Source organism: Triticum urartu, chromosome 6A, assembly GCF_056163025.1.
Source record: "Triticum urartu cultivar PI428250 chromosome 6A, HENAU_Tu73, whole genome shotgun sequence".
NCBI classification, from domain to species: domain Eukaryota; kingdom Viridiplantae; phylum Streptophyta; class Magnoliopsida; order Poales; family Poaceae; genus Triticum; species Triticum urartu.
Window position 1 is genome coordinate 133413180 of NC_141878.1, and position 16979 is coordinate 133430158.

Here is a 16979-nt window from a genome sequence, read left to right on the forward strand (position 1 = left end):
TCTCATCAATGGCATTGGCGGTGGTGCCTAAATGCAAGCATCCTTAGGGAAGTCATGCATTTCTGTAAAGGAGAGAATGAGAGTTATCCGCAACAATCCTTCTTGAGACCGAAGTAGGGATCATGTGCCTCCACTCGCCCCAACACGCGCAAGAAGAAGGGTTTCTGCACACAGAAGCATTGACGAAAAAAGGTTTCACGGGATGGTTGTCCGGGCTGGAAGTAGTCCTTGTAGAGTAGTCGTGCACCAGCGATCCTATCCTGGTTTATAACTCTCCTCCCTTTGATCAAACCCTTGAAGTTTAGAATGTGCGCCACATCCCTCTCCATTTTCTCCTAGATGTTGATGATCATTAACAAGTCAGCATCTTCGTCGTTTGAATCTGACAAATCAATGAACTCCTTTTGAATGACGTCATCGAGCTCCTTATTTTGATACTCCTCATCCGGCGAACCGAATGAATCCATCGGTTCTCCTACAAAGAATAAAAAATCGCTTGGACATTTTGTCGAACACATAGAGGGCGAGATGTATGATCAAAGGAGTGGGACGTACCACGACGGCTACTGTGTTTGGGACGGCGAGAATTGTGGGGAGGAGTTTTGTGGCGATGGTGCCGGTGCTATGGAGTCGGTACGACGATAGAGCTAGGGTGGCAGTGAAGTTAGGGGAGGTTTGGCACAGACGAGGGAGAAGAGAGGAGATGAATAGGACAGGTGTGACTCGACATGGCTATGTCTCGCCCGTACCGTTTACTACTAGGAATGGCCTACACACAAGTGAATCGGGCCGGCCCATTAGCCTCGTGTGTCGTTGTAGGTTCACTCATTCTGCTCCCGTTTCTTCGTCTCCTTTTATTTTGCTTTTCTGTGTTTTTTTCTAGGCTTTTTCCTTCTTCCCTTGTTATACTTTGTTTTATTTGTTTTTATGGTTTTTTTGTTTCTTTTTTTGGTTCTGTTCGTATTCTTTGGTTTTCTTTATGTTTCTTTGATGCTTTCAGTACACAATGTCAATTTTAGCGCACATGTGAAACAGTTTTTGATACACTTTGGACATTTTTCACATAATACATGATGCACTTTTTAAATAACTATTTTGAACACTTTTTTTAATAGATGCCAACATTTTACAAATACACATTGTAAATTTTGTTTAATGGTAATAAATATTTTTTAAACTACAGAACATTATTTTCTATTGTATAAACTTTTTCAAAAAAACATGGACATCTTTTGACACACATGAATATTTTATTTAAAATGTTGACTCAATTTTCGTAATGCAAATAATTATATTATTTTAAATGTCACATACATTTTTTTGAATCACTGGATTTTTCTTAAATGTCACATACATTTTTAAATAGTACGAAATTTTTTATTACCTGATGTATTTTTTTACATGTTATACATTGTGTTTGAAATGTCACAAACACATTTTTGAAACTCGTGATAATTTTTTAAATACAACATACATAATTTTAATGTATGAAATAAACTATTTTAAATGCAACGTACACTTTTATTGAATGTATGAAACATTTTTTTGAATTACGAGACTACTTTTTAAATGTCACATATATTTTCTAAAGTGTTCTTTAAATGTCACACATTTTTTGTACACATCCTTAACATTTTTCTATACATGTTTAATATTTTGAAATGCATGATAAACATTTTTCCAAATTAATTAAAGTGATTATATATATAATATTTTATAATATAAAAATATTGCAAAATAAAGCAAAAACGAAGACAAAAACGTGAATAAGAAACATAAAACCAAACGAAACATGGATGACATAAAAGTGACGTGAGCCTTACGCGACCACCTTCTTAATGGGCCGGTCTGTAAGGGCACCCTAGAGGCAACCCTCGCTAGGAGTCGCTGCGAGCGACACATAGCCTCGCCTAGCCCAGCTAGTTTCGTGGCAATTTTATGAAATTGAGGTAGATCCGGTTTGTCAGGTCTGACGCGACGGATGTATCTGGGCCCACCGTATGGGCCCCAAACATGACTGAACATGAGGGTTGTTGATCTCCTCTGACGAATATGTGACACTTCGAGATCGTTGCGTCATGTGTCTTTTAGTTATTCACTGTTGTTGTCATGTCATTCGCTTGCGTGTTGCTTTTTGCCTTGTCATCATGTATATTGCATCATCATATTTTCAAAACTTGCATCCGTCCCGGCCTTCCCGTTCCTTCCGTTGTCCGTTCTGAGCAGACACACTTGCACGCGCCCGCGGCACGTCCGAAATGGTATTTTATAAGTGGCCGGAAAATGTTCTCGGAATGGGTTGAAAGTTGGCATGCGGTGTTGTTATAGTGTAGATAGGCCGGCTGCCAAGTTTCATCGCATTCGGAGTCCGTTTGACGCCCCAACGGTTAATTATAGCGGCACGATAGTCGGTCAAACGTCGGACGCTTTCGGTCTCCGAAAACTGTTGCCGGGCTTTCCTCTTTTTCCTCCCTAGACCGTCTACACAGTCCACTACCTACCGCCAGGCCCAACCTAATCTCTCCCGTCAGCTCGCGGCCCTCCTCGCGCGCGCGTTCGAAAGCTGTCCTGGACCCAATCCGGGCAATTGTCACCGTTGGATCCGGATCATCCCCAAACATTTCTAAAACATCTTTAATTTTTCTTTTGGACTCCCCTAGCTTTTTATCTTAACCGTACGATTTTATTCAGATGGTCCAGATACCCCTTCCTTTCCCTATATAAAAACCCTAGTCCTAATCTAGCCTAATCCTAAAATTTAGGACATTTGTCCCTCACCCCGCCGCCGCCGCATCTTCATCTGGATCCATCCCGAGCCAACCTGCGCCTCCTTCCTCCCTCGTTTTCAGCACCATACCAGCCCACCTCCTCCTCTCGATCCATCCTCGACCCCAAGCTCCCGATGGAGTCCCCTCCGCCGCCTCGTCCACGTCGGAGCACTGCCAGATCGCCGGACCACCGCCTCTGCTGCGTCCCTGCTCCCTACTCTGTCCATCTCTCTTTTCCTTCTTCTCCCTGTCTCCTAAGATCTCCATCTCTCTCTGTAACCCGCAGCAACAGGAGACCACCATGGCCGCCCGAGGCACAGAGCTTCGCCGACAACAGCGCCTCGACGCCCAGCTCGCCTCTGCCTTGTTCCTGGACGAAACCGCCCTCCGGCCCCGCTTTCTGCCGCTGAAGACCCGCGTCGGGATCTGCTTCGCTGCGCCGGTGCTCGTAGGCCCTCGGCTCTCCTGCACCGCGTCCCGACGCCGGCAAGATTGTCGCCGCCAAGACCTTGCCTCGACGGACCCGCCTCCCATCGCCGAGGATCGGTTCCCCTCGATCTCGCCCCGCCCCCGGTGGTCGTCCCGCCGTCTGCCGTCGCCGGGAAGCACCAGCGCCGCCACCACTCATCTTCCTGGAACGAACTCTGCTCCAAGTCCCGCTCGCCATGCCTGTTGACTTCGTCGCCCCGCACGTGGGCCACGAGGGTGCCAAGGCCCAGCACCGCGCGCGCCTTGCCAGCCCATCTCCACCGAGGCCGCGCCTGGCCCAGCTCCAGCACCCACGTGGGCCACAGGCAGGCCGGCCCAGCGCACCCTCCTGCTATACCTCTCCACAGTTCTAGGCAAGGCCCATGGTGAGAACAGATCCGGCCCGACACGTTTTTTTCCTAGTTATGGACGAATTTCGTAATTATTCAGAGAATGCTTGTTTTACAGTTTGGCCCCTAAGCTTCATGCATTTGATAACTCACAAACTGTGCATCAGATTAAAAAGATCTATATATGTAAAATGCTTAGTTTTTCATCTAGTTTCATAATATGTCATTTTCATCCATGTTTAAAATGATGTTTGCATTTAATTTGCATATTGCCATGCTAAAATGATTTATTTCATAACTAAATAACCGTAGCTCCAAATTTAATAAACTTTATATGTAAATGGGGTAGAAAAATGCCTAGTTTAACATGGTGACATTACTTTGCAAGTTAAACAACTCTTAAATATGCTTTAGAACAGAACAGTACCAAATATAATATATGCTCAAGAGGATTTTTCGGAATGGTTGTTTGTTGTTTCCGGCCTCATTTAAACTTGACTACTTAGGTAGTTTTTTATGCTTCATCTCTTGCCATGTTTAACAACTTTTAATATTTTTGGGTCCCTAAACGAGAGAGCTCTAAATAAGTCACGTGGTGTTTCGTCAATATGCAACGGAGTTGCATATTGAGCTCCACTTAATTTGTAGGATTGCTTGTGCACTTTGCCATGCCATGCTTCATTAAACCGGACATGCATCATACTTGGTTGTCCATCATGCCATGTTGATGTGATGGTTGTTTACTATGTTGTTTGCTTCTCTTCGGTGTTGCTTCTTCGGGTTTGTTCCGATAACGTCGCGTTTGTGAGGATCCGTTCGACTATGTCTGTTTGTCTTCTTCATGGACTCGTTCTTCTTCCTTGCGGGATCTCGGGCAAGATGACCATACCCTCGAAATCACTTCTATCTTTGCTTGTTAGTTGTTTGTTCTACCGGTATGTCGCGCTACCTACCACTTGTTATATCATGCCTCCCATATTGCCATGTCAAGCCTCTAACCCACCTTTCCTAGCAAACCGTTGTTTGGCTATGTTACCGCTTTTGCTCAGCTCCTCTTATAGCGTTGTTAGTTGTAGGTGAAGATGAAGTTTGTTCCATGTTGGAACATGGATATGTTGGGATATCACAATATCTCTTATTTAATTAATGCATCTATATACTTGGTAAAGGGTGGAAGGCTCGGCCTTATGCCTGGTGTTTTGTTCCACTCTTGCCGCCCTAGTTTCCGTCATACCGTTGTTATGTTCCTTGATTTTGTGTCCCTTACACGGTTGGGTGTTATGGGAACCCCTTGACAGTTCGCTTTGAATAAAACTCCTCCAGCAAGGCCCAACCTTGGTTTTACATTTGCCTCACCACCACCTACTTTTCCCTTGGGAGTCGCGCTCCCGAGGGTCATCTTTATTTTAACCCCCCCCCCCCTGGGCCAGTGCTTCTCTAAGTGTTGGTCCGAACCAGAGCACCGTGCGGGACCGTCACTTGGAAACATGGGCTATGTTGGTACATGTACGCTTAGCTTATCCGGTGTTTGTCCTGAGAATGAGATATGTGCAGCTCCTATCGGGATGTCGGCACATCGGGCGATCTTGCTGGTCTTGTTTTACCATTGTCGAAATGTCTTGTAACCGAGATTCCGAGACTGATCGGGTCTTCTCGGGAGAAGGAATATCCTTCGTTGACCGTGAGAGCTTGTGATGGGCTAAGTTGGGACACCCCTGCAGGGTTTGAACTTTCGAAAGTCGTGCTCACGGTTATGGGCAGATGAGAATTTGTTAATATCCGGTTGTAGAGAACTTAACACTTAACTTAATTAAAATGAATCAACCGCGTGGTAGCCGTGATGGTCTCTTCTCGGCGGAGTCCGGGAAGTGAACACGGTTCTTGTGTTATGCTTGAACGTAAGTAGTTTCAGGATCACTTCTAGCTTCACGACCGTTGCGTTGCTTCTCTTCTCACTCTTATTTGCGTATGTTAGCCACCATATTAGCTTAGTGCCTACTGCAGCTCCACCTCATCGCCCTATTCTACCCATAAGCTTAAATAGTCTTGATCTCGCAGGTGTGAGATTGCTGAGTCATCGTAACTCACAGATACTTCCAAATAGTTGCAGGTGCCGATGATACCAGTGCAGGTGACGCAACCCAGCTCAAGTGGGAGCTCGATGAAGATCTTGTTCGTTGTGTTGTTTTCGTTTCTGGTTGATCAGTAGTGGAGCCCAGTTGGGACGATCGGGGACCTAGCATTTGGGGTTGTCTTCTTTTATTTTGGGTTCCGTAGTCGGACCTTGATTGTACTTTGGATGATGTATGTTTAACTTGTATTTGTGTGAAGTGGCGATTGTAAGCCAACTCTTTATCCCTTTCTTATTCAGTACATGGGATTGTGTGAAGATTACTCCTCTTGCGACAAACCTACCATGCGGTTATGCCTCTAAGTCGTGCCCCGACACGTGGGAGATATAGCCGCATTGTGGGTGTTACAGAATATGACAGGTTTAGAGCATCTACAACGACATTATCTAATCTGGTCCCCTATATGTCCACTGACACTGATCGGGCCAACATCCAAATTCCGCGTCGAGAACCGGATCCATCAAAACAAATCCTTAAATCCATACTAGTCTCATGCAACGTTTAAATTACATATGTAGTTCACACAAGTCAGAAAAATTGGCATGCTCTACTAACTAGGAATGGTATGACAATGCATGAAGTTGATCCACGGTCGCCCTCGCCCTTGCTCGTGTCGTCGTCCATGTGGCAGTAGCAGTTGAAGACACAAAACGAATTGTGGCGGATCTGCTCACTGTCGGAGGTGTCCGATTCGTCGCCATTCGTGTGTTCTCCTCCTTAGGGGGGGGGCAGCCCGGACTGCCCTGTGATACATCTCCATCGTATCTATAATTTTTGGTTGTTTCATGTTAATAGTCTACAACTTTTATATACTTTTGGCAACATTTTATATTATTTTTGAGACTACATATTGATCCACTGCCAGTTTCTGTTTGTTACATGCTTTTTATTTCGCAGAATATCCATATCAAATGAAGCCCAAACGAGATAAAAATTTACAAATATTTTTTTGGAATATATGTGATTTTTGGGAAGAAGAATCGGCGTGAGAGGTGGTCCACAGGCCCCACAAGCTCATAGGGTGCGCCCTGGGGTGGTAGGCGCGCCCCTAGGGCTTGTGGCCACCACGTAAGTCGGTTGGGGGTGTCCTTCGGCCGCAAGAAAGCTTATATCTGGATAAAAATCATGTTAAAATTTCAGCCCAATCGGAATTATGAATCTCTGGATATTTAAGAAACGGTGAAAGGCCAGAAAATAGGAACGCGAAACAGAGAGAGATCCAATCTTGGAGGGGCTCTCGCCCCTCCGCCGCCATGGAAGCCATGGACCAGAGGGGAGACCCTCCTCCCATCTAGGGGGTGGTCAAGGAAGACGAAGAAGGAGGGGGGCTCTTTCTCCCTCTCTCCCGGTGGCGTCGGAACGCCGCTGGGGCCAGCATCGTGACGGTGATCTACACCAACAACTTCACCACCATCATCACCAACTCTCTCCCCCTTTATGAAACGGTGTAACACCTCTTCTCGCCGTTGTAATCTCTACTTAAACATGGTGCTCAACGCTATATATTATTTCCCAATGATGTATGGCTATCCTATGATGTTTGAGTAGATCTATTTTGTCCTATGGGTTGATTGATGATCATGATTGGTTTGAGTTGTATGTTTTATTATTAGTGCTATCCAAAGGTGATATCCATGTCGCGCAAGTGTGAGGGATCCCTACTGTTGGGTGTTGCAATATGTTCATGATTCGCTTATAGTGGGTTGCTAGAGTGACAGAAGTTTAAACCCGAGTAAGGGGGTTGTTGCGTATGGGAGTAAAGATGACTTGATACTTAATGTTATGGTTGGGTTTACCTTAATGATCTTTGGTAGTTGCGGATGCTTGTTAGAGTTCCAATCATAAGTGCATATGATCCAAGTAGAGAAAGTATGTTAGCTCACACCTCTCCCTCATATAAAATTGCAATAATGATTACCAGTCTTGTTATCGATTGCCTAGGGACAAATAACTTTCTTGTGACAAAAGGCTCTCTACTAACACTAACTTAATTGTTTCTTTATCTAAACAGCCCCTAGATTTTATTTACGTGTTGTTTATTATCTTGCAAACATATCCTATCACACCAACAAAGTTCTTCCAGTTTCATACTTGTTCTAGGAAAAAGAAAACGTTAAGTGTGCGTAGAGTTGTACCGGTGGTCGATAGAATTTGAGGAAATATTTGTACTACCTTTAGCTTCTTGTTGGGTTAGACACTCTTACTTATCGAGAAAGGCTACAATTGATCCCATATACTTGTGGGTTATCACCCTACTTTGATCTTTGGCCAACACCTCGACCACCCTCCTTCGCGCTTCTTGGCTATGCGGGCACGGAGGCCCTCCTCCGTCTTCGCCTCGCGTGGTGCTGCTGCCACCTTTGCTTGAAGGCACGCCCGCAGCCTCATGTGGCGGGCATGCCACACCACCTTCTTATTTTGATTATGCACCATTAGGCGGATATGGCCTCCATTTCTATGGGCGAGGCCATGGGGACGAGGCGCCACCTAAACAGTTCCGGCAGCATAGCAGGGTTACCGTGCCATGCGGTGGTCTGAGATTTCGATGAGGTCGTGGTCACGCGGCGTGATCCACCGGCCCGGCTGCTCCCAACACAATTTGGCGTATGGATTCCCACCGTGTGATGAAGATCGTGGGAGGGCTCACTCCTTCCGTGAGCGTCGGGGAGCAGCGCAGACAACCACTTGCTCCTTGGGACCGCAAGGGATGAGCCCCCAGTCCTCGGATCCGGACATCTCGGAGTCGGATCCGATGGACGCCATGGAAAACTAAGCCGGAGCTCGCCGGAGAGGAGTTTGGATACTCTGGGTGGGAAGCGGAGTCGAGTGGACTACGGTTAGGGTTTCTCTATAGTTCGTATAGGGTCTAATACACAGTGGGCCAAATCTGACGTGATGAGCACGTTCGGACGTCCCCATATCCGCCCTAGATATGTATCGGGTATAGGAAGTGCCGGTCAATCAGGACGTTTGAGCCGGATTTGCTAGCTGCGGTTGGGTGACAAATTTGAATCCGACCAGTAATCGGGCAGGTTGCACCAACGTTTGGGGCAGATGTGAGAGCTCCAGTTGTAGAAGCTCTTCTTAGGCAGGGGACCCAATTTCTTAACCAGTCACTTCTCTAAGGGTATCTCCAACGGCAACCCGCAAACTTCCTCCGGCATGCGTCCGCGGACACGAATGCGGGAGGAAACCGTCCAAATGTAGTTGCATACATTTTCACAACAACTCAAACTAACCGGATGAAATTCGATCAAACAGGGCGAATTTTGATATAAACATGACGAATTCCATTGAAATTAGGATGATTTGTATAGAAAACCGGACGATATTTCGTCCGGTCAACTAAAACCCCTAAAATAAAACCTTAAACTATCCTATAGTTGACGGTGACCTCGTCGTGCTTGGGGCGGCGGAAGGTGGTGGCGTCGCGGCAGGGCTTCCTGACGGTTTCCTGACGCTCGCGGATGATCCTCTCCGCTTCCTCTTGTGTCATGCGCAGTGCGACCGATGCCACAGAGAGACGTAGGCTGGGAAGAGGGCAGCGGTCGTTGGAGGAGGCATATCGTTGGCGGCGTCGATATCGGCGATGGACAATTCCTCGTCGTAACTGGCCATCTCCCTGTCGAGGCGGCGGAGACTGCGCTGGCTGTCTCTGACGTCGTCACCGAGCGTTCCAGGGACCAGCCGTACGCCAGGTCCGGGGCCGCTGTGATGTGTGGCGGGGGGATGTCCGAGACCGCGAACTTGGACCGGCGCGCGCCGTTGCGGCGGGCCGGTCAACCGCTTCAATGTGGCGTAGCGGTCAGTGTTTGAATCCTCGGGAACCCGCATGTGCATTGAAGCAGCGGCTGCCGAGAGGTTGCGTTGTTCAGCACCGCCTCCATCCCTTCCCGGTCATATCACGGCATCAATGCCGGCCTCCGCGCGTTCTGGGCCGACATGAATACGGCACGGAAAGTGACGTGTGCATTAGAAGGAAAGCGCGAGAGGGGCGGGTGACGGTTTTTTGGTGGGCCAGGGCAGTTAGAGCGTGCGTGGGATTGGTCCGGACTCCTGTAAACCTTCCCACATTTGTATCCGATATATGAAGAAATCATGTCCGGACCGTTTTATGAACCAATACAGAACCGCGTTGAATGGCTTTCGCAGTCCGAACAATGCGGTCCGTACGGTTACGGTTACAAAAGGTTTACGGGTCCAAGACTTGGAGATGCCCTAAGGCCAACTCCACCGCGCGACCTCAAACGGACGTCCGGTTTGGCCGGATTTTCTCCCTTTGGGACGGCGATGGATTCGCCCGTGTCCGGTCTTGTCCGTTGGGTCGTGCATGCGTCCACCGCGCGGCCGCACCCCAAATCACGTCTGCGTTGGACATGATTTAAAAAATAGAAAAACGTAAATAAAATGACTAAAAAATTAAATAAGCGCAGTTTAATAAACATAAAACTTAGTTAGGGTCGCCACGGCCACAAAACGGCCCAGTTTCACGTCCAACTTGACATAATTAAACATAAAAAAGAAAATAAAAAACGGCCGCCACTAGCGCGCTCCTGCCCGTGCCCGTCGATGCCGTCGCCGTCGCTGTCTTCAGTGCCCGCCGGCGTCGTCGTCGTCGCTGACGAGGTCCACGTAGGCCGGCGGCGTCCAGAGGTAGGTCGGCGGTGCGTGGTAGACGGGGGCGGGCTGGACGGCAGGAGGTGCCTGCACGATCTCCTCCCGTGGCGACGCCTCCCGCTCCGGTGACCGCGGCGGAGTGGCGCACCAGTCCACGCCCACGACGGCAGCCATCTCCGGTGCAGTGCAGGACCAGCCCCACTCCTGGCCCAGCAGACCCAGGTGGAACGCGGCCACCGGCTCCTCCATCGCCTCCTCCTCGGGGATGGCTACCTCGCTGGCATCGGAGCGGGCCATACTCTCCTCCAGGCCCTCCCATTGCCGCTCATCATGCGTGTACATGGAGTCCTCCATGACACGCGCCATGAGACGGGCGTCCTCCTCCTCTGTCATGCGAGGAGGTGGTGGTGGCGATGGAGACGGCGAAGGCGACGTCGTGGGTGTGACGCCGCGCACCCGCCTACGCCCGCGCTCCTGGGGAGCAGGCGCTGCGCGCTCCTGTCATGGCCGCCGCGGCCCCGTCGAGGTCCTGGCGAAGAACGACGCGCGCCTGGTGTCGTGCTCGTCACGAAACCAGGTGTCCCAGAGCCCGGAGTCGGGGCGTACCTGGGGTCGTAGAAGAGGTCGTCGGGGAGGAGGCGGCGGCGGCGCTCGATCTCCTTGTCGCGCGCACGGCCGCTCGTCGGGACCGGCGGGATCTGGACCCGGTCGGCGGAGAGATGTCAGTTATTGGGGAGATGGACGTCGCTCCAGAGGAGCGGCGCCCTCGTCTCCCAATAACGGCGGCACACCGACGCACAAATGTAATGCCGGTCGCGCTCGCCGGCGGACGTGGGCGCGATGGAGAAGGCGGGCGGCGCGGGGGGCCGGCGTGGTGGCCATGGCGACGCGGGCTCCTCTTTCTTCACCGAGCCGCGACGGCGTCCCGACGAGGAACCAGCCTCGCGGTCGTGCTTGCCTTTGCGGCCCATGGCTGCGAGCGGCCGGCCGGCGAGGTGTTGGCTAGGGTTTGGGACTGGGGCTGTTGGGTTTCGAGGAGGCCGCGGGATGGCGTGGGGCAGTATGGACAACGACCCGTCCACGTTTCCCACTTAAAGAAGGACGGCAACCGTTCGACGTGGGATGACAGATGGGGCCACCCGCTCGTGTGCATTGATGTGGGTGGGTGGGAGGTAGGTGGCCGCCTACCACGCGGCCCTGATGTGGACGAGGTGCGCGTCCGTTTGGTGTCCGTCGCGATCCAAACCCGACGCAAGTTTGCGTTCAAAATGGATCGGCCCGGATACAAAACGGACAAAATGAGTCCGGACCGTCGCACATTGGGCCGCCTCTTTATCTGTTTTACCTTAAACGAACGGGGCCGGACAGAATAGGGTCGTGCGGTGGAGTTGGCCTAAGATTGTCTTTTGCTCCTCGATTGGTCACCTTTTAAGTGTGCACGGGCTTGCGTCTACGTTTCTGGCTGTGATATGAGAGCGTACAGTACTTCTATTTTTATTGTGAACCGTGCACATCACGGGCGACGTCGAGGCGAGTAGCCTCTGGATGTAGCTTGCCGCGGCTCGTGGACTTCTCGATTCTGCCGACAGCCGAGATGCGGATGCACGAGGTCGTGGCGGTGCCCCCTTCGGAAGAAGCCGGTACATGCACGCGACCGACCGCCGGGGTGATCGGGTCCGTGACGCGACTCCGACGGACAGTAGCTGGCGGGCTCACACGCGCGCTGGGTACAGTTCACGGAACCGGGAAGCGTTTCTGACCATTTCTTTTGAGCTTTGCCAGCCTGACCTAGTGAGTCACGACCTCGCGAAGGCAAGGCGCGAGACTGGTGGTAGGACTCAAGTGGGTCGGGACGTGTACAACTCCGACGCGGACGCAAATTTTATCAGTTTTTTATTTGTTTGGCTCGGCCGGGCAGATGAACATGTCTGCTTCCCTTTTTTGTTTGACTCGGTCGATGTGTCCAACGAAGACCGGCGTATTTTTTTGACTAAAAAAATGTTTAAAACATGCTCACAAATTAGACATCAAGTAAACATAATCTTTACCTAATACTAATACTAATACTAATAAAGCGGTGATTGTTTCTGATCATACATCGTTATTAGTAGTTAATGTTTCTTAGTACGTATGATTCAAGAAAAAAAACGTTTCTTCGTACGTTGCCTGCAAGCCAGGGAAGTGGGTTTTTTACTGGATTTCTTTTGTAGGCTTGCTAGAATCAGGTGTACGAGAGCTGTTTGGATCGAACTCAGCCTTCCCGTTTGTCCCACCGGCTTGTTTACATCCAATCCTACCAGTTCATATACATACGCAATCTTTTTGAAGAATCAACAAGTGACCTCAGAAATCAATAAGCAGACATGGGTACCACGAGGAAGGGAGCGACAAGAATCGAGGGAACGTGAAGGAAGGAACAACTGACCCAGTGACCGAATTGAGAATGGGAGAACAGGGAGGAACAACTCACCCGGTGACCGAATTGATACCAGACAAAATTGATACCAGACAATTGTTATTTGCTCAGTATCCCTAAAATAATGTTATTTGCTCAGTCAATAGATACATACATACATTGATATATGCTACTAATAATTACTGGTGTTATGCTATTGGTACAGCGTCGATTATACCATTTACAATGTTCAGATATATTTTGAGTTTGGTACATGCTAAAATGTTTACAATCTATTAACGTGTAAGTGATAATTGATAAACATTGTTACGTGTAGATTCATCCATCTATTGTAACTATGCAAACATGCATGACTAGATTTTTTTGAAATTTCCAAAAAAATGTCAACACTAGACATTTTTAATTCCTGAAAGCACAAAACAACTCCTAAAAGAAAAGTTACTTTTGTATTTAAAATTACGGCCATTGACATCTCTTTTATATTATCAAAGCATTGACTATGAGTCAGTCTCTCCTTCTTGGTGTTATGAACTTATGATAAATCTCATTTTTGTTATTTGCTCAGTATCCCTAAAAAAATGTTATTTGCTTAGTCAATACATACATATATTGATATATGCTACTAATAATTATTGGTGTTATGATATTGGTACAACGTCAATTATACTATTTACAATGTTCGGATATATTTTGAGTTGGTACATGCAAAAATGTTTACAATCTATTAATGTGTAAGTGATAATTGATAAACATTGTTATGTGTAGATTCATCCATCTATTGTAACTATGCAAACATGCATGACTTTCCAAAAAAATGTCAACACTAGACATTTTTAATTCCTGAAAGCACAAAACAACTCCTAAAAGAAAAGTTACTTTTGTATTTAAAATTATGGCCATTGACATCTCTTTTATATTATTAAAGCATTGACTATGAGTCAGTCTCTCCTTCTTGGTGTTATGAACTTATGATAAATCTTATATTTGTTATTTGCTCAGTATCCCTAAAAAATGTTATTTGCTTAGTCAATACATACATATATTGATATATACTACTAATAATTATTGGTGTTATGATATTGGTACAACATCAATTATACTATTTACAATGTTCATATATATTTTGAGTTGGTACATGCAAAAATGTTTACAATCTATTAACGTGTAAGTGATAATTGATAAACATTGTTATGTGTAGATTCATCCATCTATTGTAGCTATCCAAACATGCATGACTAGATTTAAAAAAAAATCCAAAAAAATGTGAACGCTGGACATTTTAAATTCCTGAAAGCACAACAAAAATCCTGAAAGAATAGATTTTTTGTATTTAAAATTACGGCCATTGACCTGTCTTTTATATTATTAAAGCATTGCCTATGAGTGAGTCTCTCCTTCTTGGTGTTATATTAAATCTCATTTTTTGTATTTGCTCAGTATCCCTCAAAAAAAATATTTGCTCAGTCAATGCATACATATATTGGTATATGGTACTAATAATTATTGGTGTCAGAATATTGGCACAGTGTCAATGATACCATTTATAGTGTTCAGATATATTTTGGGTTTGGAATATGCAAAAATGTTCACAATCTATTAATGTGTAAGTGATAATTGATAAAGATAGTTCTGTGTAGATCCATCCATCTATTGTAACTATGAAAACATGCATGACTAGATTTTCTTTTTTGAAATTCCAAAAGAGTCAACAGTGGACATTTTTAATTCTTGTAAGCACAAAACAAATCTTACAAGAAAGTTCATTTTTGTATTTAAAATTATGGCCATTGACCACTCTTTTATATTATTAAAGAATTGACTATGTGCGAGTCTCTCACAAGAAAAGGAGATCCTAGTTTCGAGGATGACACTTGTTCTCCCGTGAAGAGGCCCTTTTGCTAGTAAACATTAAAACGGCCGGTCAACGGCGGCCAAAGTCCACTTAAACATAATTAAACATAAAGTAAAAAACTATAAAAAACTTGTGCCTCATAACCGCCCAACACGATGCCCTAGGCGTCGCCATAGTCCATGTCGATGAGGTCGACAAAGTTCGGCAACAGCCCCGCCCACGGGAAGGCCTGCGGAGGGAGTCCTGGATTAGGGGGTCTACGGACAGCCGAACTATATCCTTTGGCCGGACTGTTGGACTATGAAGATACAAGATTGAAGACTTCATCCCATGTTCAGATGGAATTTTCCTTGGCGTGGAAGGCAAGCTTGGCAATACGGATATATAGATCTCCTCCCTTGTAACCGACTCTGTGTAACCCTAGCCCCCTCCGGTGTCTATATAAACCGGAGGGTTTAGTCCACAGGACAACAACAATCATACCATAGGCTAGTTTTTAGTGTTTAGCCGATCTCGTGGTAGATCAACTCTTGCAATACTCATATCATCAAGATCAGTCAAGCAGGACGTAGGGTATTACCTCCATTGAGAGGGCCCGAACCTGGGTAAACATCGTGTCCCCTGCCTCATGTTATCATCCGCCTTAGACGCACAGTTCGGGACCCCCTACCCGAGATCCGCCGGTTTTGACACCGACATTGGTGCTTTCATTGAGAGTTCCACTGTGCCGTCACCATAAGGCTCGATGGCCCCTTCGATCATCGGTAACGATGCGGTCCAGGGTGAGGTTTTCCTTCCCGGACAGATCTTCATATTCGGCGGCTTCGCACTGCGGGCTAATTCGCTTGGCCATCTGGAGCAGATCGAGAGCTACGCCCCTAGCCATCAGGTCAGGTTCGGAAACTTAAACTACATTGCCGACATCCGCGGAGACTTGATCTTCGACGGATTCGAACTCATGTCAGGTGCGCCGCACAATCACGACGAGCATGACATAACTCTGCCGTCGAACAGTGTTCGGGAGATCGCATCTGCAACTACCCCGGCCTTCAATCCGGAGCAAATTGCGCCATCCGAGGACAGAGGGATAGACCCCGCCATGGAGGCCGCACTCTCAGTGGCGATGGAGCCGGATACTGACTTCACCCCTTACGAGAGTCGTGTTGCCGAACCACTGGATTCGTCTCCGACCACGGACTTCGAGCCGCTTGCATCCGTGCCTATCGAATCCGATTGGGCGCCGATCATGGAGTTCACCTCGGCGGATACCTTTCAGCACTTGCCTTTCGGCGATGTGCTAAATTCATTAAGGTCTCTCTCCTTGTCAGGAGAACCTTGGCCGAACTATGTCCGGCTAGAATGGGATGCGGACGACGAAGAAATTTGTTGCCCACCCACCACCCACTTAGTAGCCACTGTCGACGATTTAATCGACATGCTCGACTTCGACTCCGAAGACATCGACGGTATGGACGACGATGCTGGAGACGAACAGGAACCACCACCCACAGGGCGCTGGACCGCCACCTCATCATATGATATATACATGGTGGACACCCTCAAAGAAGGCAATGGCGACGAGACAACGGAGGATGACCCCTCCAAGAAGCAACCCAAGCGCCGACGTCAGCGGCGCCGCTCTAAGTCCCGCCATAGCAAAAGTAGTGATACCGGCACAAGAGACAATAACACTCCGGATAGTGCCGAAGACAACCACAATCCCCTCCACCACGATGTAGAGCGGGAGGGTGAACAAGCTAGCCCTCCAGAGCAGGCAGCAGATGCAGAATCGGAGGAGGACAGTTACATGCCTCTCTCCGAAGACGAGGTGAGCCTCGGCGACGAAGAATTTATCGTTCCTGAGGATCCCGTCGAGCAGGAGCGCTTCAAGCGCCGGCTTATGGCCACAACAAATAGCCTAAGAAAAAGCAACAACAACTTCAAGCTGATCAAGACTTGCTAGCAGACAGATGGATCGCAGTCCTTGCGGCCGAGGAATACGAACTCGAGCACCCCTCCAAGAGTTACCCAAAGCGCAGGTTGCTACCTCGCCTCGAGGAGGAAGCATTGAAACCTCCATCACTAGTGTACGATGCGGCTGACCGGCCACCGCGTGGCCGAGCCAGAGAGGCGTTTCAGCCTGAAGTTCAGCCTGCACCCCGCCGCCACTCAATCAAAAATACCAAGGCCCGAGGCAACACACGAGACCTGCGAGACGTATTGGACAGCAGGGCAAAACATGCAAGGTCAATATACGGGTCACGGGGGCGTGCGCCAACGCGGGATGATGACCGTCGCGCCGGATACACTAAAAGTAAATCCGGCCGGGCCGAATACAGCAGACAAGACTCATATGAACTGCGTCGTGATATAGCC

General features: G+C 47.9%; 1 long non-coding RNA gene across 1 annotated transcript; it reads left to right on the forward strand.

Annotated features, from left to right (window-relative positions):
- Positions 1-2753: 2753 nt before the first annotated feature.
- On the forward strand, positions 2754-5975 carry LOC147964464 (uncharacterized). Its single transcript, XR_015607585.1, has 2 exons — positions 2754-3622; positions 5691-5975. It is a non-coding gene; the product is annotated as an uncharacterized LOC147964464 (long non-coding RNA).
- The last annotated feature ends 11004 nt before the right edge of the window (positions 5976-16979 follow it).